The 23,972-nt window shown below is 37.5% G+C and overlaps 1 protein-coding gene across 10 annotated transcripts in view; it reads right to left on the bottom strand.

Moving 5' to 3' along the window:
- Window positions 1-23,972, bottom strand: part of arvcfb (ARVCF delta catenin family member b) — a 222,298-nt gene that overhangs the window by 157,253 nt on the left and 41,073 nt on the right. The window lies entirely within an intron of this gene.

Genomic DNA, 23,972 nt, shown 5'->3' with positions numbered 1-23,972 from the left:
ATTAATTTTTAACTATGTCATTATAATTGCATTTAACTCGTGAAAGCACAAACAACACGACAAATCTACTGGAGCAAAGACAATCTTGAAAGTGAAGTGAGCTTTCAGCATGAAGGTCACCAGTGAAGCATCAACGGTAACAGCCGTACCTCCTGCTATGACATTAGCCTTGGTAATTACTTTCCGCACCAAAAGAGGAAATACTTCTGATTGGAGAAAACAAGCAGAAATAACACGCACCCAAATCTGCATCTAAAACAGCTCCGGGCTGAGGATTAGCATCCAGTCAAAGCCTCCAACATGAACTAAAATAACCCCATTTTCCACTGGGAAAACAACAGCCACATGTACTTTGCCATTGCCACCATTCTGTTGAAATAAAGCTTCTATTTTTAGAAACAAGAAGCCCGATTTCCTGAACTGGACTTTGAGAGGCGTGAGAGGACCGCTGGAGACTATGAAAACATACCACAGTTGCTTCTACACTGTCTGAAAAAAGGCTTTGTCTCTTTTTTTTTTCATTTTTACTGCACAGCCACCTTTATAATGACTCTGAAATGTACACAAATGGCGCCTATGTTCAACTGAACAAATTCAGATAAATGATGTCATTTTTGCATTGTTTTATTTTTAATTAGGCAGCCTTTCTTACAAAATAAATTTGGAAAGAAATAATGTTGAGTATTACTTTCACATAGTTACGACTAGGGATCACTCATCTAAATGATCTGTATCTGTATCTGTACTCCGAGTGGGCGGGGCATAAACCAGAAGTTGAGTGGTTTCTGTACATTATTTTAAGACTGATATTAGCATGGATTGATCAGAAGTTCCATTCATTCATTCATTCATTTTGTACCACTTATCCTCACGAGGGTCGCAGGGGTGCTGGAGCCTATCCCGGCTGTCTTTGGGCGAGAGGCGGGGTACACCCTGGACTGGACCAACATTCATACCTATGGACAATTTGGAGTCGCCAATTAACCTAGCATGTTTTTGGAATGTGGGAGGAAACCGGAGTACCTGGAAGAAAACCCACGCATGCACGGGGAGAACATGCAAACTCCACACAGAGATGGCCGAGGGTGGAATTGAACTGGGGCTCTTACTGTGAGGCCTGTGTGCTAACCACTAGCCCACCGTGCAGCCCATTAGAAGTTCCAATACATGCAATTATGGCAAATAGTGAAACATCTTGAAGCAAAGTACTTGAAGTTTTCCAACGTGCATACTGTAACGTATTGAGAATGATGTGATATTTGTTTATTGTTTGTGAAGACCTGCCATTGTAGTCGAAAGCTTGTCTACTATCAGCTGAAGAACACTACTTTGTAAAAGTACACAAAAGCTACTTCTAGTATATCTAATCTAGTTTGAGATTTACAAATATATGAACGCAAAGAGTAGCTGACTGCAACCAACTGTAGCTGCAACCCTCCATGTATTCTAAATTTGTGGTTCCACAATTCATACTTATTCAGCACAAATAAAAGTATACTGACTGGTTACATAGTTTGTAGTATGGAAATTAAGTGACATAAATTCTTGACTATACACTCAGGAAACTACGGTGAATCGGGGTAGTGAAGTGGGCGCTAATATCACATTATGAAACAATCAGTTTTGGATCTGACAAATATTCAGTAAGTTTAATCAAGTGAAGAATTACTACAGATTCTTTTTAGCCTCTTGGACCGCAGAAGCTATTGAACTCAGATGAAAAAAAAGTGCGGCCGGCACGGCGGGCAAGTGGTTAGCGCGCAGACCTCACAGCTAGGAGACCAGGGTTCAATTCCACCCTCGGCCATCTCTGTGTGGAGTTTGCATGTTCGCCCCGTGCATGCGTGGGTTTCCTCCCACATTCCAAAAACATGCTAGGTTAATTGGCGACTCCAAATTGTCCATAGGTATGAATGTGAGTGTGAATGGTTGTTTGTCTATATGTGCCCTATGATTGGCTGGCGACCAGTCCAGAGTGTACCCCGCCTCTCGCCCGAAGACGGCTGGGATAGGCTCCAGCACCCCCCGCGACCCTCGTGAGGAAAAGCGGTAGAAAATGAATGAATGAATGAATATTTTAACCACTATACACAACAATAAACATACAATAACATACAGCCCTGGGTCATAACAATATTAAACAAACTAATAAGTCTGACAGATCATCGAATATAGCAACTTCTTGGGAATGTTCAACCAATATTGGAGAACGTCAACATCTCAACTTGTGCTATTGTCAGTCACTATGTGCACTCTTCCTGACCGGAATAACTTTATGGAGGTGAAATGTGATAGCAGAAGAGAAGGAATGGAGACTGCTTCCTCATTTATATTACATCGATATTCTTTGAGACTCTGCCATCCCTGGCGGTGGCAGCAAAAAGGGAAAGGCGAGGAAAAAGATCAGGGCTGATGGAAGGGTAACACACACTGTCTCCGAGCAGTCACTCGCCAAGACAGAGCACCTCAATCCATCACCTCTTCACTGAAGTCCTGCCTTCGCGGATGCTTTAAAAAAAAACCAAATCCTGGCATCTACTTCGCTTTGACATCGTCATCGGTATGACCTAGATTCAGCTGTACCTGAACGTTCCAGCTGCCAATCAAAAGGTGAGAACATTTTGACTTATTTTTTTAAATAATAAAGATGACGAATGATTTCTGAGCACTAATTCATTTCACGGCGAGTCTTGAAAAGTTTCAGGTGCAAAACTTTAATTACTTAACGAACACGATAAAATACCTCTCTCCTCGGTTTTATGTGGACTGTGTCTTGGTTTAGTTAGTCTTGCATTCTGTGTCACTTAAATAATAATAATTATTATTATAATTAATTAAATGTAAAAAATTTTAAATTTTTAAATTTTTAAAATTTTAAATTTTTAAATGTTTAAATTTTTAAATGTTTAAATTTTTTAATTTTTTAATTTTTTAATTTTTTAATTTTTTAATTTTTTAATTTTTTAATTTTTTAATTTTTTAATTTTTTAATTTTATTTTAATACTGGACATATTACTGTTATATCTTGTCACTCATAGTTCATACTGTTCATAATATGTATAATCTGCAATAGCCATACTATAGTCATTTATATCCCTGTATATATCCACACTGTATCATAGTCACTTCATTGTACTACTTCATTGCACTACTGTACATATTACTGTTATTATATCTTGTCACATTCATACTGTGCATACTGTTTATAATCTGTATAATCTGCAATAGCCATACTATAGTCATTTATATCCCTGTATATATCCACACTGTAGTCATAGCCTGTTATAGTTTGTACATATATCTGTCCATTTACAGCACTATTCTATTTTTTCATTTATTTACTAATAAAGTATTTATAAATTTGCACTTCTGATTGGATGCCAACTGCATTTTGTTGCCCTGTATCAGTGACATGAGCAATAACAATAAAGTTGAATCTAATCTAATCTAATTTTACTTGCATGTCTATCATAAAAAAAAATCCAATGACTGACTCCATATTGATGGAGAACCGTTTCCATGGGGATGGAATGTGTAACCGCCTAACATTAGCAGTTTAGCAGTCTACTGTGCTAAACCGTGAATCGGAAGACAGTGTATACAAGTCAGGGTGCACTAGTAACTGGTTGCCAGTCAATCACAAAAACACACACACACACACACACACACACACACTCTTATGGGCAATTCACAACTTCCGGTTAAAATAACATGATGCATGTTCTTGGACTGTTGGAGGAAATGAGTGTGAACCCACACAAGCAAGGGGAACATACCAGCACAAAGAGGTCCAAAATGACATTCAAACACAGAAACTGCGACAAAGACGTGCTAACCATATTCATTACCACATAGTTTTCCTGGTAGACAACCATTTGTTGCCGCTGCTATTGTATGTTGAATGACTGTAATGGATAAAAACCCTTTTTATTAAAAAAAAAAAACAAAAAAAAAACCTTCAAGCATTTACAAGCAGTCTTGCACCAAACAAGTGATCATTAATTATAAAAATCCAGATAAAAGATAAAGAGATGTCAGTAGAAGTAGACAGAGACAGAAAAGTGTCTCTCACTGACATTGACGGCGAACGCCTGAATTCTTGCTGAAGAAACTCCTCACGAATTTTACAGCTGCCAACTATGAACAAATTGACGAGGTAAAAACACTGTCAGAAAAAAAAAGTGTTTCTGTCAGGGAACAGGAGGGATCAAAACATCAAAACGGCAAAGAAATAATCAAATAAATGGATTTCAACCATGTGAGAGAAAGACAGCATATTTCTGACACTGTCCTGTCTCAAGACTCAAAGAAAATACATCCTTTGAGCAGAAAACTGAGCTGCTGTCTATCGACGGCGCTTAGCCGTGGTTAACACAACCTAGCGCAACTTTACAAAAAAAAAATAATCTCTAAAAGGTCATGACACTTGAGGAAGTATTGCGGATTTATTTGAGAAAATTCCCTAAAATTGGTGTAAATTCTGAAATAATCTCTGCATGATTAAATACTGGTTCAGTTTTTGAAAGTTTTTTTTAAAATAGAAGACATTATAAAGTTGTTTTTAAATTTTGGGGAAATTATGTTGAGAAAAATGTTATGTATTATTATCCCATAGAATTATGGTAATGAGGTCAAAATATTCAGAGAATAAAGAAGAAAGTTATTACTATTATTATTATTATTATTATTGTTATCATACAAAAACAGCAGAAATGAAAAAAACTGTTGTAATTGTATAACAATAAGAAAAGGCTTATTGTAATGAGCGTCACACTTTTATGAGAGTAAACAAAATATCAAAATATGAAATTTTAGTAACAAAGAGTATAAATACATAATAAGAAAAAACTGAAATGCGTTTTTTTTTCTTGAAATATAAATACATTTTAACATGAATATACACTTTGCTTCTTTCATATGTGAACCATAATATATACAATCTTGGCCAAACTTTCTCCATTAATATATTAATATTATATCAATATTAAAGTGTATTATTGTATTAAATTCAGAGCATCATTATTTTTATTTCATTTGTTTCAAATATGATACATTCAGTAATGGGAGAGTTTATTGTCAAAATAACAATTGCAGTGCATTCTAGATATTATTATTATTACAATTATTATTATTGTTATCATCATTGTTATTATTATATTATATTATATTATATTATATTATATTATATTATATTATATTATATTATATTATATTATATTATATTATATTATATTATAATCATTATTATTATTATTATATCCAAAAACAGCAGAAATGAAAAAAACTGTTGTAATTGTATAACAATAAGAAAAGGCTTATTGTAATGAGCGTGTGAACATATTCACACACTTTTATGAGAATAAACAAAATGTCAAAATATGACATTTTAGTAGCAAAGAGTATAAATACAAAACTGAGATGCATTTTTTTCATGAAATATAAATAACTTTTAACATGAAAATGCACTTTGCTTCTTTCATATGTGAACCTTAATTATATAATTATACAATCTTGGCCAAACTTTCTCCATTAATATATGAATATTATGTCAATATTAAAGTGTAGTATTGCATTACATTCAGAGCATTTATTTTATTTAATTTGTTTCAAATATGATACATTCAGTAATGGGAGAGTTTATTACCAAAATAACAATTGCAGCACATAGATTTTCCATATGATTATTAAAAGGAGCGTGCTCGTGTACCTGCAGGAGTATTAAGGGAAGGCGGAGGAGCAAACGAGCCAAGAAATGTGTGGCGTTGATGGAACACGTTCATGTCCACCCTCATCCATAAACAAGACTGACCTGCCACTCATTAGTGGATGATCTATTTTGACCACAATGCACAGCATTGGCAGACATCCCAGAAACACCCATGAGAAAACACTCTAACCAAGGTTCAATCACTCAAAACTGACAAGCTCTTCCGTAGGCTATTTTCCCCACATTGAGATTAGCAAAGCAATTTTTCAATGCTGTGTTTTACAAGAAAGCCAATTACACACATGATCTACGGAACCAGATTAGCAAATAAGATATTTGTGTCGCAAATGTGGGAAACTTGTGGAGCAGAGATAACATTTTTCCGACTCCAGCATCTTTTCAATCACACTAAGTGATTAAAAGCTTGATAGATGCACGTGCATAGTAGAACATATGCAAAAATATTTCAAAATATATGCAATATTGAATCAGTGTATCAGTGTATTCTTTACTGTTTGTACTAATATGGTTGCAGGTAAGCTGGAGTTTATCCTAGCTGACTTGGAAAAAAGTCACTCGTCAAATTGTTCCCACATTGTTCCCATAGAACCTGTACTCATAAAAACAATATAGTACACCCCCGCCATTTTTGCGTTGGTTATGTTCCGAATAGCGAATAATTGATACACCTATGAAAAAATGTCTAATTTTAACACACGGCTCCTCTCCCTCAAAACTGTCCTTAGCTTAGCTTAGCTTAGCTTAGCTTAATGTTGACGTTCTTGATGATTTCGGTTCAACCTTTACCATAAAAGTGATACAATTATTAGATTAGATTCAACCCTCGGCTTGTCTTCCCTTGTTCACCCAAGATAGAAGCTAACATGCTAACAAATAGTACATATTTCTTTCCATTTTCCATTCAAGTTTATATCAGCTAGCTAGCAACTGGCGTCATGGGAAATACCTATTTTGACGCTAAAGCCCTAAAAAAAAAAAACTACAAAAAATTCCAGCTGTGTATCATTAACATAACTGACTTGTATATTAACCAAGCTACAGTGATATTATTGTCGTAGCAGCTAACATGAAGAACTATTTTTATATTGCGGACTAGCACGCTAATCGCTAGTCTCAGCGTCACTCACAGACAGAAGATTGGATACCTAGCTCTCAATTCCCGTAACAAAGACTCAACAAAATGCTTGTTTGCAATCAGTATTTTTTACTTGAGGACTGGAGCACACGTCTCGTGCTGGAAGACACAGCAATTCCAAGTAGAGCGGACATTGTAAGTGAAGGGTCTCAAACATGCGGCCCACAGGACACTAGTTTGAGGCCCCCGCCTTGATATGAAAGTTTAATGTTAGTGCGGCCCCCGCGCAAGTTTGATATGGATGCTGTATGGTATCATGTACCCAGAAAAAAATTATTATGTTTGATTAATGTTCATGTTAAAGGTTAAATAACTGTTAATAGTTATCCTCCCTATCCGTGTGGAAGTGGTAAGTTTTTGGCTTTTTAAGTTTAAAGGAAATAACTTGAAGGCTACCGTTTAGGTCGCTAGCTCTCTAGTTTGCGAGTTAGCATGTGTCTCAAGACCCTGCAGTTGTTGCAATATGTTGTAAATAAAAAAAGTATAAATGTGACTATAGTCGTGTTTTGTCATGTCTACAGGGCTCTAATAATGCTTTGTTCATTTTAATCTGAAAAAAATAATTTGTCTACCCACCAACTATATGTGGTTTCTTAAGTTTTTATTATTTGCCGTTTTATTATTATTATTATTATATTTATTTATTTATTACTGATTGATTGATTTTCTTTATTCTTGATTTGTTTATTTATTTTTCATCTTATTTTGTGTAGAAAAATAAAAAGTAAGATATTTGAGAACAGTGGAATGTTTTATCAGGGCTTTTCTTGTAGAAAATCGGAACCAAAGCGAAGTTTAAAAAATTTTTTTGTTTTTAATAAATGCGTTTTTTTGTTGTTGTTTCACCCAGAACCAAACTCCAGTGGCCCCCAAGTAAATTGAGTTTGAGACCCCTGTTGTAAGTATCTTTTATACTGCTGTTGTTGACAGAAAAAGAAACCTACTTCCAGGGGAAAAAATTAAAATTCACTGCAGCAAGGGAAATTTAGCATGGAGGGAATGTTACTGGTTTTGATTTAATTAGCATATCATATCATAGCAAGGTGAATATACAAGTGCTGTTCTTTAAACAGGAGCAATGAGCTAGGAAGCAAATACGTCAAGTGTATGAAAAAAAAATGTAGCGTTTACTCTTTTTAATCAAGAATACAGCCTCACAAATTATCTCCTGGCAGGAAGCGGTAATGGAAACGTCAGTGCGATTAATCCATTCATAGTCATATAGCCATGTAAACACTTGTATACCATTACCGTAAATGGACGATGCTTTAAAAAGAGTTCATTTCTTTCAGTTCATTCTTCTGATTTATATTCAGCAATGAAAAAGTTTCACAAAAACAACGCACAAATGAGGCTTGTGTGTGTGGGGGCGTGTGTGTGTGGGGGGGGGCAGTGTTTGTTCCCTTTGACAGGACGACTCATTATAATGTTTCTGATCAAAGACCTGACAGTCAAATCTGCAACAGACTTCTCAGGAAGTGTGAATCCCCAAATGTGACTTGATCCAAACTAAGAACTCTTAATTAGTGTTTGGATTAATAGAGGTTAGAAATCATGAAGGGTTGTAGGTTTTTCTGGAATCTGAAAAGACTTGTTTTCTACACCCACGTCTTATTGTGTGGTGTCCTCTCGTGGGCACAGCTCTGATTCCGCCCCATACCAAAACAGTCTGCGCTGAGGTGAGGTGGGTTCATACTGCATGCAGTCCCCCCTATGACATCCCAATCATAATCATCCCAAAACAAGAAAACTACTTTGTAAAAGTGATGCTATAAATCACTTAAATCTTCAGGCGGTGTAGGCATTCATGGCCTGGCAATTTTTTTTAAGATTTATGGTCACATTTTTTAGGCCGAAAATAACTCTACTGGCTCATCCTGAATTAGTACTAATTTAAAAATACATGTTAATACAGGTAAAAATATGCAGTTATGCATTCATGCTTCAATTATAATGTTGTTGTTTTTTCACCAAGCGTTAAGATTTTGCACTTTGTTTGGCAGTTCATGAACGCACCATTGTTATGCAAAAATGATGCAAAAATGAACATACATACATACAGTATGACAATCTGGTTTCAAACTCTGCAGCAATGTGATCACAAATTATGTACAGACATCGCTCACTGCATCACGGTTTGAATACCACGCCCTCACTTCAAAATATATAATTGATAATATATCATAATTCATTATATATATTATAATATTATTATTATTATCAATTAATTAATGAATAAATGATAGTTGTTTCATTGTTCACTATGCCCCATTTTTGTTAAAAAAACATTGAAATACAAGTTACATATATGAGCTGCACGGCGGAAAAGTGGAGTGAAGCTGACTTCGGGTGAGAGGCGGTGTACACCCTGGACTGGTCGCCAGCCAATCACAGGGCACATATAGACAAACAACCATTCACACTCACATTCATACCTATGGACAATTTGGAGTCGGGTAATTAACCTAGCATGTTTTTGGAATGTGGGAGGAAACCGGAGTACTTGGAGAAAACATGCAAACTCCACACAGAGATGTCCGAGGGGGGAATCGAACCCAAGTCTCCTAGATGTGTGGCCTGCACGCTAACCACTCCGACACCGTGCAGCCCCATGCAAAGAATAACTCACAATAAACCATTCATTCATTCATTTTCTACCGCTTATCCTCACGAGAGGGGTGCTGGAGCCTATCCCAGCTGTCTGCGGCCAAAAGGCGGAGCATACTCTGGACTGGTCGCCAGCCAATCACAGGGCACATATAGACAAACAACCATTCACACTCACATTCATACTTATGGACAATTTGGAGTCGGCTAATTAACCTCGCATGTTTTTGGAATGTGGGAGGAAACCGGAGTACCCGGAGAAAACCCACAGGTGCACTGGGGCAAACATGCAAACTCCACACAGAGGGTGGAATCAAACTCGGGTCTCCTAGCTGTGTGGCCTGCGCGCTAACCACTCGGTCACCGAGTAATTATTTCTTACAAATGTTAATCCAAAATCAGAGAAGAACATCAACATTAAGCAAGAAGCAGGATTTACTGAGGGAGGTGTAAGTTGTGTGTCAAAAAGAAGCCAACAGCAGTAAACTCCTACTTCCTGTAACAGGTGTGTTCCATATGTTGAGTATAAGTAGCACAAAGAAACAATTTTTGGTAACTTATAGTTTGGGGTTCAGCCTTGAAGTGTTTTGTGGAATATGGCCTACTGATAAATTGCGTGCATCCATCCCCTCCTGTCTTGGGCCATCTGGATCCATGGTGATGCCATGGCATTCCTCCCAGCATCATCTCTACTTCAGGGATGAAAATCATCAACCAGCTGAATGTAGAGACATTGACTGGATTTATCCAGTTAATGTCTGTGCCACCAGCCGCTTTGGCAGGCCACCATATTCCTCTTCAGAAATCGACTTAGAGGGTGATTGTGATGGTTAAATGAGGCTTCAGCTCAGTGGCTTTGTTGCTCATGGGCTCCAAGTCAAGGTATGCCACAGTTACTATTGTGAGCTCGGACTATATTGTCTATTTCTCATATGTGTATATTATGAGCAATAATAATGCAATCATTGGCTCAATTTCAACACTCATTGGATGTGATAATCACTTCTTTACTGACACATCCATGTCAGGCATCTTGTTTTAGTGTTCTTGTTTTTTTTTCTTAGCCTTCGTGGAAGACAAATTCCCTGCTCAACAGAAGTCACACTGTGTGAAGTTTGTACAGCCATTACAAGACAAATGGTAAGAAAAGCAGGGGATCTCATGCACACACAGTTAGTCGCCATTTTTGGTGCACGACTTGGACTTGACACATGTTCATTGTGCATAAACATTGTAATGGTAATGGTTTTATTTCATTTGAACATGCATCAGATTACAATTGAATGCATCACATAATCAGTTCACAGTTCCACATGTCCAAAAGGAGTAGGAAGAAGCAAAGCTTATTAAATCCTTTTATTTTTATTTTTATTTTTATTTTTATTTTTATTTTTATTTTTATTTTTATTTTTATTTTTATTTTTATTTTTATTTTTATTTTTATTTTTATTTTTATTTTTATTTTTATTTTTATTTTTATTTTTATTTTTATTTTTATTTTTATTTAGCACATCATGACTGGTTCATTTCATCCTTGTACTTAGCAAACATCAACTGCTTGTATTGTTTCTTGCATTGGCTCATCGTTGTGCATTGTTTGATTTCCTTACTCAATCCATTCCATAGTTTGATTCCACACACTGAAATGCTATGGCTTTTTAACATAGTCCTAGCGTATAAGTGTTTCAAATGTACTTCTTCCTTGAGATCATATTTCTCCAAGTATTTCTGATTTTAGAAATAAGGAGTTAGTATGTTCTCTGAAGGCGGCATTATGAATTATCCTTACTGACCTTTTTTTGCAGTACATTTAGCGAGTGAAGATTGCTTTTATAGTTATTACCCCATATTTCCACACAATAACTAAGATATGGTAGAACCAGAGAGCAATAAAGAGTGTGGAGTGATTTCTGATTGAGAACAAATTTCAATATTGAAATATTTCTGGCCAACCTTATTTTGTATATTTTGTATGCATTTATTATTTATATTGTATGCATTTATTTCATTGAATATTTTCATCGAGCTTCATCGAGTTCACGACCCTCCAAATGCATTTGTTAACATTCATTGAGCTCTTTAGATGTGAAAGAACACCCCATAGTCACTTCTATACTTATATTAACAATATAGTAAAAGAAAATAAGCCATATAAGATATTAATATGCTTTTCATAAATCCACAGACAACAGTGATTGTGGTTGGTATCATTGTGGAGTGTGGTTAAAAAGAGCTACCGCATGCTTCTGCATGGATTTTTGGTCCGTGAATATAGTTGTGAACCAAAACGACTTCTCTACTGATGATGACAATGCAGTATACTTTTACACAACAGCAAAGTACACTGGCATACCTAATGCATTGGCATTTCATTTTTCAGAGCAAAATGTGCTTAAAATATGAGATGCTCGAGGGTTTGCAATAAATGAATAAACATTTTTACGACTGCAATTATTTCATACGCAATTACTGCTGTTTTGCTAAGTAATGTCAGCCTCGATCTACTCAAAGCACACAAGCTATTTGCATACTTTACATGCTTTTACCGGTGTCCAACAGATTGTCTATGCTTTTTATTGCTCGAATGGGGTGTTCAGTGTTCCGTTTTTGATTTTGTAAAGATCCTCTACTGATCATCTACATAGTAAGCACAGATGTCATGACAGATGTCTCATCATTTGTGCAAAAATTAGTCTAACATTGTAGATTAGCTACATTACATTGAGGAAAACTACAGGAATGTGCGTTTGTGAAAAGAAACTGAAACCAATTCACTGATTCCAGAAATGTATTCTACAGGGTCAGGATTCTACAAACCCCTGGTCATCTTTTGTTCAGCCGTTAGTGATAAGAACACAACATTGGGGATTGCACCTGATTTAAAATCGAATAAGGCACAGTAAGGCCAGAGATATAGCAAAGGGCAGACACCGAAGGTGCCTTACAGCTAATGTGCAAGATCTCAGAGAGGATTATATTCTTTACAGAAACAGATCAAATCAGAACAGTGGTAAAGTTGGATTAACACAGGGGTCTCAAAGTCAATTTACTTGGGGGCCACTGGAGCTAGGGTCTGGGTGAGACTGGACTGCATCAGGTTTTCAAAAAAAAAAAAAAAAACGCATTTATTAAAAACAGAAAAATTAATAAACTTTGCTTTGGTTTCGATTTTCTACAAGAAAAGCTCTGATAAAACATTCCACTGTTCTCAAATATCTTACTTTTTATTTTTCTACACAAAATAAGATGAAAAATAAATAAACAAATCAAGAATAAAGAAAATCAATCAATCAGTAATAAATATATAATTATAATAATAATAATAAAACTTCAAATAATAAAAACTTAAGAAACCACATATAGTTGGTGGGTAGACAAATGATTTTTTTCAGATTAAAATGAACAAAGCATTATTAGAGCCCTGTAGACATGACAAAACACGACTATAGTCACATTTATACTCTTTTTATTTACAACATATTGCGCAACTGCAGGGTCTTGAGACACATGCTAACTCGCAAACTAGAGAGCTAACAACCTAAACGGTAGCCTTCAAGTTTCCTTTAAACTTAAATAGCCAAAATCTTACCACTTCCACACAGATAGGGAGGATAACTATTAACAGTTATTTAACCTTTAACATGAACATTAATCAAACGTAATAATTTTTCCTGGGTACATGATACCATACAGCATCCATATCAAACTTGCGCGGGCCGCACTAACATTAAACTTTCATATCAAGGCGGGGGCCTCAAACTATAGTGTCCTGTGGGCCACATTTGGCCCGCGGGCCACGTATTTGAGACCCCTGGATTAACAGGTGTGTGGCTGCAAAAACGCCTTGAAGGACAGGCGACGGTTGACTTTAGAAACATATTTTCTCCCAAACATTTTCACTGTATTCCAAACGACGTCTGTGGCATTGGACTTTCCTCAGCGTTTCAGATTGTTTGGGGTAACAAGGCGGTATTATCAGACATACATTGTGTTGATACCCCCTGCTGTGAAATCACAGACAAAAATGCTGATATGTTGTGTTGCTTTGACGACAGACACTATTAGATGGGTTCATTAGTAGAGAACAAACAATAGCTGGAACAAAACAGTAGCTATATTATGGCATTGGGAATTACAGTATACACACTGCTGCTTTGTCTGCTTACAACAGTGCTTCTCAATTATTTTCTGTCATGCCCCCCCATCCCACCCGCCAAGGGACATAATTTTTGTTTTGCGCCCCCACATTTGAAACACTAGAGAAGCTTTATAATGTATGATATTTCTGCATTTATCTGTACTGTACAGGGCTGCAAGTGCAAGGCAAGTTGTTAGCGCACAGGCCACACAGCTAGGAGACATGGGTTCGATTCCACCCTCGGAGTTTGCATGTTCAATTTATACAATTTTTACAATTTATACAATACATGTTTCAATTTGTACAATTAGGGCGGCACGGTGGACGAGTGGTTAGCGCGCAGACCTTACAGCTAGGAGACCCGGGTTCAATTCCACCCTTGGCCATCTCTGTGTGGAGTTTGCATGTTCTCCCCGTGCATGCGTGGGTTTTCTCCGGGTACTCCGGTTTCCTCCCACATTCCAAAAACATGCTAGGTTAATTGGCGACTCCAAATTGTCCATAGGTATGAATGTGAGTGTGAATGGTTGTTTGTTTATATGTGCCCTGTTATTGGCTGGCCACCAGTCCAGGGTGTACTCTACCTCTTGCCCAAAGACAGCTACTTTCGGCTCCTAGTGAGCCTAATTAATGAATTATTGTATATCTCTAGTCAGTTTTGGATGGCATCTGCAGGACCGTTTCACCTAATACCGTTAAGAAGCATACATAGATTCATACAACATTCATATAACAATGCTGCATTTTTTAATATAACTCTTGAAGATAGGCGAGACGGAGGAGAGAGACAGAAAAGCAAGGACATGCAGAGAAATTATTCAAATGACATTAAGATTTGTAGCACAGTAAGCCCCTCATTACCATAACTTCATAAGGTTTCTGCGTCATTCTTAATAATAGATTCTCATTCAGCCTCTCTGCAAATCACCTCACACTCTCTAATACATCTTACTTTCTATTTGTTGCCGGATGATGATGAGAAGTGGACTTGTGGGGGAGAGCTGTTGGGGGAGGCTAGAAAGAACAGAGAAGGATTCCTGCCCTCACACACACACACACACACACATCCTATACTTCACACATTTGAGGCTATTGTGATTTTTATTCCAAATGTTCTTGTGTTGTATCCCTGAAGATGACCAGTCAACAAAGCAATTAACATTCCGGTACAGTACTTCTGCAGCTGGAGAAAAGGAGGGAACACTCACTGCTGCATCATTCCCTCAGACTAGAGCTGTCCTACCTAGTCATTGAGCATTCTGCTGAGATGACAGGCAGAACATCATCTCAGACAACCTGAACAGTCCAGTTGATAATACAATGAACTGGATACATTTTTGGGCTCCTCCTCCATTTCTAAACCAATTCAAATAAATCCGACATGAAAATGTTCATTCATACCTATGGATAATTTGAAGTCGGCAATTAACCTAGCATGTTTTTGGAATGTGGGAGAAAAACGGAATACCCGGAGAAAACCCACGCATGCACAGGGAGAACATGCGAACTCCACACAGAGATGGCCGATGGTGGGATTGAACTCTGGTCTCCGAGCTGTGAGGTCTGAGCGCTAACCACTCGACCGCTGTGCAGCCCTTGTTACGTCACATGAGACGTATTATACACTTTTTTTAACAGACAGAAGTGTACAGTGCATGCATATGTCAACGTATGTCAGACGGATGTGGACTTGCATGCGTTCAACGGCATTGCATTAGAGTAGGGGCCTCAAACACGCGGCCCGCGGGCCAGATGTGGCCCGCAGGACACTAGTTTGAGGCCCCCGCCTTGATATGAAAGTTTAATATGGATGCTGTATGGTATCATGGACCCAGAAAAAATTATTACGTTTGATTAATGTTCATGTTAAAGGTTAAATAACTGTTAATAGTTATCCTCCCTATCTGTGTGGAAGTGGTAAGTTTGGGCTATTTAAGTTTAAAGAAAATAACTTGAAGTCTACAATTTGGAGTAGCCAATTAACCTAGCATGTTTTTGGAATATGGGAGGAAACCGGAATACCTGGGGAAAACCCACACATGCACAAGGAGAACATGCAAACTCCACACAGAGATAGCCGAGGGTGGGATTGAACTCGGGTCTCCTAGCTGTGAGGTTTGCGCGCTAACCACTTGACCACCACGCAACCACCATAATGATAGTAGTGAATAAAAAAATATACTGTATGTAACATCCTGAAATTAGTGAAGTTAAAAAAAAAAAAACTTGTAATTGCTTGTCTTTCATGGAGAACCCTATCAAAGGTTAAGCTGCAGCTACCGAAAGCCTCACAGTGGATGAGTAGTTGCCTATTTTAAATCATACCAAACCGGGTTAAGTGCTGAACGTAAATCATTGCAGATGCAAAATCTCTTGGCATGACTCTTGGTGAAGGACAAAACGTCTGTCTGATGGACTTCAGGACCATTAATAACTAGCTTGCAACATGAGCATTAAAATAAATTATCGCTGTCAAAGACATAATAACTCAAACCTGAAAATTATAATCATCACAAAGGAAAGGCTGCTTAATTCAATGGTTCATTTTTACTGAAGTACACTTAAAGTGAATATATGTTATTTTATTTCAGTGAACTGGTGAGATAGGTTGTATGTGTTTTAAACTGTTTAACAGAGCCGACCCTCGACCCTTGTTCAATCCCGACAGAGTAGGCACGATTCATTCATTTTCTATACCGCTTATAGAAAAGGGTCGCGTAGCCTATCCCAGCTTGTACACCCTGGACTGGTCGCCAGCCAATCACAGGGCACATATAGACAAACAACCATTCACACTCAAATTCATACCTATGGACAATTTGGAGTAACCAATTAATCTAGCATGTTTTTGGAATGTGGGAGGAAACCCACGCATGGGGAGAACATGCAAATGCCCGATGGAATCGAACCTGGGGCTCCAAGCTGTGTGGCCTGCATGCGAGCCACTCGGTTACCGTGCAGTCGAACCTAATCAATATAATTATTCGCATTAAAACTGTGTTTTCTGTATAATTCCCATTACTTTTTTAACATTTTCTAAAGAAAAAATGGCTGAATTCACACATTTCCTAATTAAGAAACCTCAACCTGCCTCAAGCATCTCCTCTCGGATTAGTGAGCAAGCCCAGCTACCAGTTTCTGTTTATATTGCAAACAATATTTCTTATGCGCCACGACTTTCTGCAGCCATTTTAATATCTTTAATGTAAGTGTGACATCATTATTCTTGCTAATTAGACAATGAAATACACAGAAATGCCATACTTGAGACAATAAGATAATAATTAAATAGGGCTGAAAAGTATTTAAAAGCTAAACATTTTTGCTCTTAATGAGCAACCCACATTAACATAACAAAAATACAAAAAAGTCAGTGCCTCACCAGTTACGAACCTTATAAGCGGCATAGAAAATGAATTGATGGATGGATGGATATGGAGATCCCTCCAGCATTGCAAGTTAATGGTAATGGTTGTATTTCATTTGAACATGCATCAGATTACAATTGAATGCATCACATAATCAGTTCACAGTTCCACATGTCCAAAAGGAGTAGGAAGAAGCAAAGCTTATTAAATCCTACCCCTCCATCTGGTACTTTTACAATCAGTAACTGTTACATTTGTTCACTTCCTGCTTTCCTAATATAATTTAAGTTGTGTGTTTTTTACTTTATTTTACTTTTATTTAATTTTTTCATCAGGTACCGAAGTATGAGGCGATATGAGCATCCAATGACATAATGGGTACCATAGTAAGTGTCAATATAGTGATATATATAGCACATCATGACTGGTTCAAGACTCTTCATCCTTGTATTTAGCAAACATCAACTGCTTGTATTAAAAATATGTTTTTTGAGAAAGAAATCAGCACTTTCTCATATCTGTTTTGTATCTGCACAGTTTCTTGACAATTATCGTGTAACAAAAATTTAGTGTGTCATTTTATTTTTTTCCTTTCCACACGAGACACAAATGTATCAGTTCCACCGCGGTTTAAAAAAAAAGCGTTCCAGCCAGCTGGGAGACAACCAGAGGAAGGCGGTTTCCTTCCTTCTGCCTCATTGCAGAATGAACAAAGCAATCCTATTTTCACAAAACCACCATATATTCCCAATTTGCCTCTTTTGGGAAAACAGGAAGCCTGTTCTTTGTTCTTGTATTTTTTTTAACATTACCCCGGAATGGTAAAATTAAACTATACTACTTGTAGTAGTAGGTGTAGTATGAATACATAAGAGTTGTCTAAAGTGGTTTGTGAGACAAGTCCTGAAGTCATGACTTCTATATGCAACATTGCTTCCACATCTCCATCTATTCCCATCAGTGTGGGTGGGGGGGTGGGGGGGGCACGGGTGGGCGGTCTCCATCAGTGAGGCATGAAGGACGGCCAACCGTGCTCTCCACAGAGGAGATTCCCATGATTCGTCACGCCGGCTGCTTCTTGTCGAAGGCAACACTTGACTGCCTCGCAGTCACATGCATTAAACAACACTGTCTGGTGAGCTTCCACGGAAAACTCTGGAGAAATTTACTTATAGTCACATTCTACTCTTCTGCTACTTCTTCTGGTACTTCTTGGATTGGTGTATCACATACTTTGAGACATTAGCTCCGATGAAATGTTTGGTGCTGTGGTTCCACATATTATGCAGACAAGATGAACTTGAAGTCCTATCACCGCAACCTATAACTCCCGAAAAGGACCGCAAATGAGATTGGACAGGAGGCGACTGCATGGAAGCTAACCTATTTGGTTCGCTGTCTCAGTCAATTGAACGTGCTGAATCCATCCAAAAGAAATCTGCTCCTCTTTTGGTGTACATCTTCGTGTTAAAGTCTTATTCCCCTGATTATTAATATGCTGTCAGTGATGCTGTACAGTCTGACATTGACTGAGTCCAAATGTGTGTAATAAGCAATATCTGAACACTTCACCAGGCCGGGGGACTCAATGACAAAAAAGCAATTCAAAGGTGACATGATGGTCTAACTGTCATTTGGGATTAAAAAAAAAAGTGAGTGGATAAAGAAAGAAAAATGGTGATCATCTTCATATAGAAAAGTTTGTCTTTTAAGTTACAGTGAAATGAGAACACGTATTGGTGAGAGAGACAATGGGACAATGGGATGCTGGTATGACCCAACAGTGAATGCAGCGCAAGTTGAAAACTTTTCACAGTACGGGTGGTCCTTGGTCTACGTTTTCAGGTCCTTTTCCACTTTTCAGACTTATAAATGTAGTTAGAATTTTGTATTCTATTATTAAACAATACCAAAGTTCCTGATTCCCGACCAGTAAAAAGTTCTTTAAAAAATTAGGACTGTCCAGTCTCAACTTCCTGATCTGTTTCGGAATCCAACACATATGATTGTATGTTAAAAGCCCACATTTTAAAAAGATACATCGAAAGTTTTCACGTGAACCACAAAATCCAAAGAAATATAGCTGAATAGGTGCAGATACTGGAAGAACTAGAAATCTTTGTGTGCTGGTTATTATGTGTAGCTGCTCTATCGGACTCCACAACTCTGACACAGCCAAAAAAATTACCATAATACCATAATCCCCTTTAAGAGATGTGTACAGCAGGTGTACCGAATATCGTGGCCAGTGAATCAGTGGGTAATCAGTGGGTTATTGAACATGTTTATTTTTAATATAGAAAACACAATAGATGTATACAGTATATATAAACAGTACATTAAGTAAGTACCTTACTCATATTCAGTAATCCCTTGATTATCATGGTTAATTGGTTAATGGCCATGAAAGGTGAATATATTAATAAATACGAGACATGAAATTATTTTTATGTTACTACTATTTTTTAAATGCATTATTTTTAAAATGCATTATTTTTATGCATTATCTTAGCTGCTTGACAATTAACTATATCAGCAAGTTTAAGTATTTGTGATTTTAGAAATAAGGAGTTAGTATGTTCTCTGTAGGCGGCATTATGAATTATCCTTACTGACCTTTTTTGCAGTACATATTGTGAGTGAAGATTGCTTTTATAGTTATTACACAATATTTCCACACAATAAGTTATATATGGTAGAACCAGAGAGCAATAAAGAGTGTGGAGTGATTTTTGAGAACAAATTTTGCTTTGTTCAATATTTAAATATTTCTTGACACTTAGGGTTGCGGGCGTATTCTGGAGCCTATCACAGTTGACTTCAGGCAAGATTCAGCTCTATTTGTACTATGTATATACAGTTTTTTGTTTTTTTTTAATTCATGTGAACTCTATTTTGTATGCTAACTCTCAGACTTTTGATGACAAAGTCTTCACTTTGCAATATTCTAATGAATAATATTGAAACTATTCCTGTTATGAAAAGTCAAAAAATTGTGTGTGAAGTTCAATTATGTAAGCCTGCGAGAGCTTAAAGCAGCGCTTAAGCCTTGGGAGGTCATATTAGTCCATACAATGCCTGCACACACAGTGACAGTCAACCATAATTGGCCCCTTGCCAATAGATTAATATGCATTCCCACACTATTAAAATGTCTATTCATCGTGAAACTCCAGAGACTTCATTAAAGCAGGGTCATTTTGGAAAGGGAGGATTTAAGGTTCAAATGACCTTGATTTGAGAGGTGCGGCTTTTGGATGGATAGATGCTCTTGTAGGTTCACTTTGCCTTGATGACGATAGCATTCATCACCGTTGCAACGAGGGCTTACAAGATAAAACTGTTGCACCCTGATAACCTTACATTGGTGTTTTAACAGAAAAGATTGCATTCAGTTCTATTAATGCAAGGTTCTCAAGTCCATGTAAGACGTACGTTGACCTATGCATGCATTGTACACTTCTGTCTGTTAAAAAAGTGTATAATTTGTGTCACTGTTTTGCAACTCCAGACCATTTTTTGGTCTGTTTGTTTTTGATGATTATGACGTAACAAGGGCCTCACGGCGGTCGAGTGGTTAGCGTGCAGACCTCACAGCTGGGAGACCAGAATTCAATCCATTCTCCGGGTACTCCGGTTTCCTCCCACATTCCAAAAACATGCTAGGTTAATTGGCGACTCCAAATTGTCCATAGGTTTGAATGAACATTTTCATGTCTGATTTTTTTGAATTGGTTTAGAAATGGAGTTAGCGACCCCCAAAATGTATCCAGTTCATTGTATTATCAACTGGACTGTTCAGGTTGTCTGAGATGATGTTCTGCCTGTCATCTCAGCAGACTTTATTTGGTTAATTGGTGACTCCAAATTGTCCATAGGTATGAATGTGAGTGTGAATGGTTGTTTGTCTACATGTGCCCTGTGATTGGCCGGCGGCCAGTCCAGGGTGTACCCCGCCTCTCGCCTGAAGACAGCTGGGATAGGCTCCAGCACCCCCAACGACCCTCGTGAGAATAAAATGAATGAATGAATGAATTTTAAAATATATGCATATAGGTACAGTATATACAGTACATATACTTACTGTACAGTATATGCTGTATACAGTAGGCTCCAGCATACCTGTGACTCTTATGAGGATAAAAGGTTTCGAAGATGGATGGATATATATACAGTATATATATATATACAGTGTATTTACTGGATATACATAGTACACATAGAGCTGAATAATGATCTTGCCTGAAGTCAGCTGTGATAGGCTCCAGAATATGCCAGTATCACGAAATATTTCAATATTGAACAAATCTGTTTCTGCAGAAACACAATGAAGTTGACAATACTCCAACATTCTGACATAAACAGATCAGATTTTTCATAGAAGTAATACTCCCTTTGATCTCAAATTTGGCGTCAACAATGTTGACCATGTTTATGACGATGGCTTTTAGTAATAAGAACAAAATGGACCAGTACTTCACTGCAACAGCAAACAACATAAATGGGGGATCTTTTGTATTCAGTTGACTTTAACATCCACAAAACCTCAGACCTGTGTGAAGGAACTAAAATACAACGTACAAGGACTACAAATTACAAGGATGCTTACAAGTGTGATGAATAACTTTCCACACAGACCATCTAAAAGAACGACTCATGTGCCTAATAATAGTATGGGCTCTCCAAGGGCTTTTGAGAGTATGCCCGTGCTTTGACCCCCCTTAAAGCCAATCTGATTACAACAGCTCAGACCACTTATTCTCACTTTTTTTTTGCATAATCAAAAAAGATTGACGAGGCAGAATTTGAGATATGAAATCATAACACTAATATAATTTGTGCATTGAGCTGTGTGCTTGGAGTCACTGGAGTGGCAAAGAACCAACTGAGGGAGAATCATAGGTTGGGGGAAGGTCTCGGTGATGAAGTGTTCTCCACAAAGTGTCAAAGCCTGTTTTTTTTCCTCATCATTTGTGGGATTTATAATTTCCCCTGTCATGCCAAGACTTAAAGTGGTTATCTTATCCAAGGCCAGCATGCATCCCTTATTGAGCTGCACAGATGCATCTCTCCCGATGTACTGCACCCCCAAGACAAAACTGCACAGTAGTTCACACCACAGACATAACCTCGATTTGGGATTCACTTCATCAGCTGCCAACGTATTTAAATACGTGTTTTTTTTGCTGCCACCGACATGATTCATCTCAACAGTAAAAAGGCACAAGATACTTGAGTTGCTCAGTGTTGTGGTAAACTAAGAGTTAGAGAGAAAACTCTTGTCCATGGAAGCTGACACAAATAGTCTCAACTTCAGCTAACAGCTCCTAGACAACCAAACGTTGGCACAAACTGGTCGCTAGGTGGTAACGAGTAAACAAAACCTTTAAATTTATCTGTACACTTTGGAACATTAAGTGTCGGCACACTTAGACTAGACCGATCCCTTTTGATGAAGTGGTCGGGTGTTACTCACCCTGATTCTTGGAGCCACCTAAATAAGATTTGGTGTTCACTGACTGCTCAGGTATAATTATGACGCAAAAACTCACTCAGGGGCTAATAATGTTAACTACGTCTGTTTTCACCCAATGCTTATTAGAAACATCTTCAAAATGTCTTTAATATTTAAAATTATACCAAAATGGGGTCATATCATTGATGAATGGAGCAGTTCCTTGGCCCCGGCAGCCATGGCTAACGAACCGCTTATGGAAAACATTGCATGATGGGAGGAAGTTAAAACTGTTTTTATCCTAAAATTGTACTGGTATTTGTTTTGTACATTTCTTAACTACCTTTTCAGTGTTAAGTTGCTGTGTGACGATTTTAGTGGTCTTTGTAAGATGATACCAGAGTCAGACTGTTTGGTAATAACCTACTGCCATTTCCGATGTGTTGTCAAGCTTGGCATGACATTGCTTTCTTTGGCTTCTGCTCCCTCAATGACTCGAGAGCGGCACGGTATTTAAATGAGATTAGAACATAACCATAAATTAGCCGCACCACTATATAACCAAAGTTTATGCAAATGTTGCAGCTTTTACACTGAAAATTACGGTATACCGTGACTCTGATTAAAATGCTTTAAAATGTCTTTAATATTTAAAATTATACCAAAATGGGGTCATATCATTGATGAATGGAGCAGTTCCTTGGCCCCGGCAGCCATGGCTAACGAACCGCTTATGGAAAACATTGCATGATGGGAGGAAGTTAAAACTGTTTTTATCCTAAAATTGTACTGGTATTTGTTTTGTACATTTCTTAACTACCTTTTGAGTGTTAAGTTGCTGTGTGATGATTTTAGCGGTCTTTGTAAGATGATACCAGAGTCAGACTGTTTGGTAATAACCTACTGCCATTTCCGATGTGTTGTCAAGCTTGGCATGACATTGCTTTCTTTGGCTTCTGCTCCCTCAATGACTCGAGAGCGGCACGGTATTTAAACGAGATTAGAACATAACCATAAATTAGCCGCACTACTATATAACCAAAGTTTACGCAAATGTTGCAGCTTTTACACTGAAAATTACGGTATACCGTGACTCTGATTGAAATGCTTTAAAATGTCTTTAATTAGTGTTTGAGGCTCATTGAAGACATACACTACCGAACAAAAGTTTGGGATCACTTGCGAATGTCTTTGTTTTCCAAAGAAAAACACATTTGCATGCATTTCACAAACATTTTTATCCATTTCACAAACAATTAAAAATGAAATGATTTTCAAGGAACGATCAACATTTTTGCATAGAGGCCTACTATCAACAACTGTCAGTCCTCTGCATCAATCTCCTGGTATGGCTGCTAATCCAAGTTAATCATTTTATAAATCTAATAGATTATTAAAAAACCCATCTAAAAATGTAAAACTAAAACTAAAATCTCTTACCACTACTCCTTTCAGAGAGCCGCACAAACTGAGTCTAACAAGGACAGAAAAAGGAGTGGGAGACCCCAATGCACATGTGCAAGAAGACAAATAACAACAG

The sequence above is a fragment of the Doryrhamphus excisus genome, linkage group LG3 (assembly GCF_037039965.1).
Source record: "Doryrhamphus excisus strain RoL-2023G ecotype Guam linkage group LG3, RoL_Dexc_Guam_v1.1, whole genome shotgun sequence".
In the NCBI taxonomy this organism is placed as follows: Eukaryota; Metazoa; Chordata; class Actinopteri; order Syngnathiformes; family Syngnathidae; genus Doryrhamphus; species Doryrhamphus excisus.
This window is presented reverse-complemented; position numbering and strand designations above follow the sequence as displayed.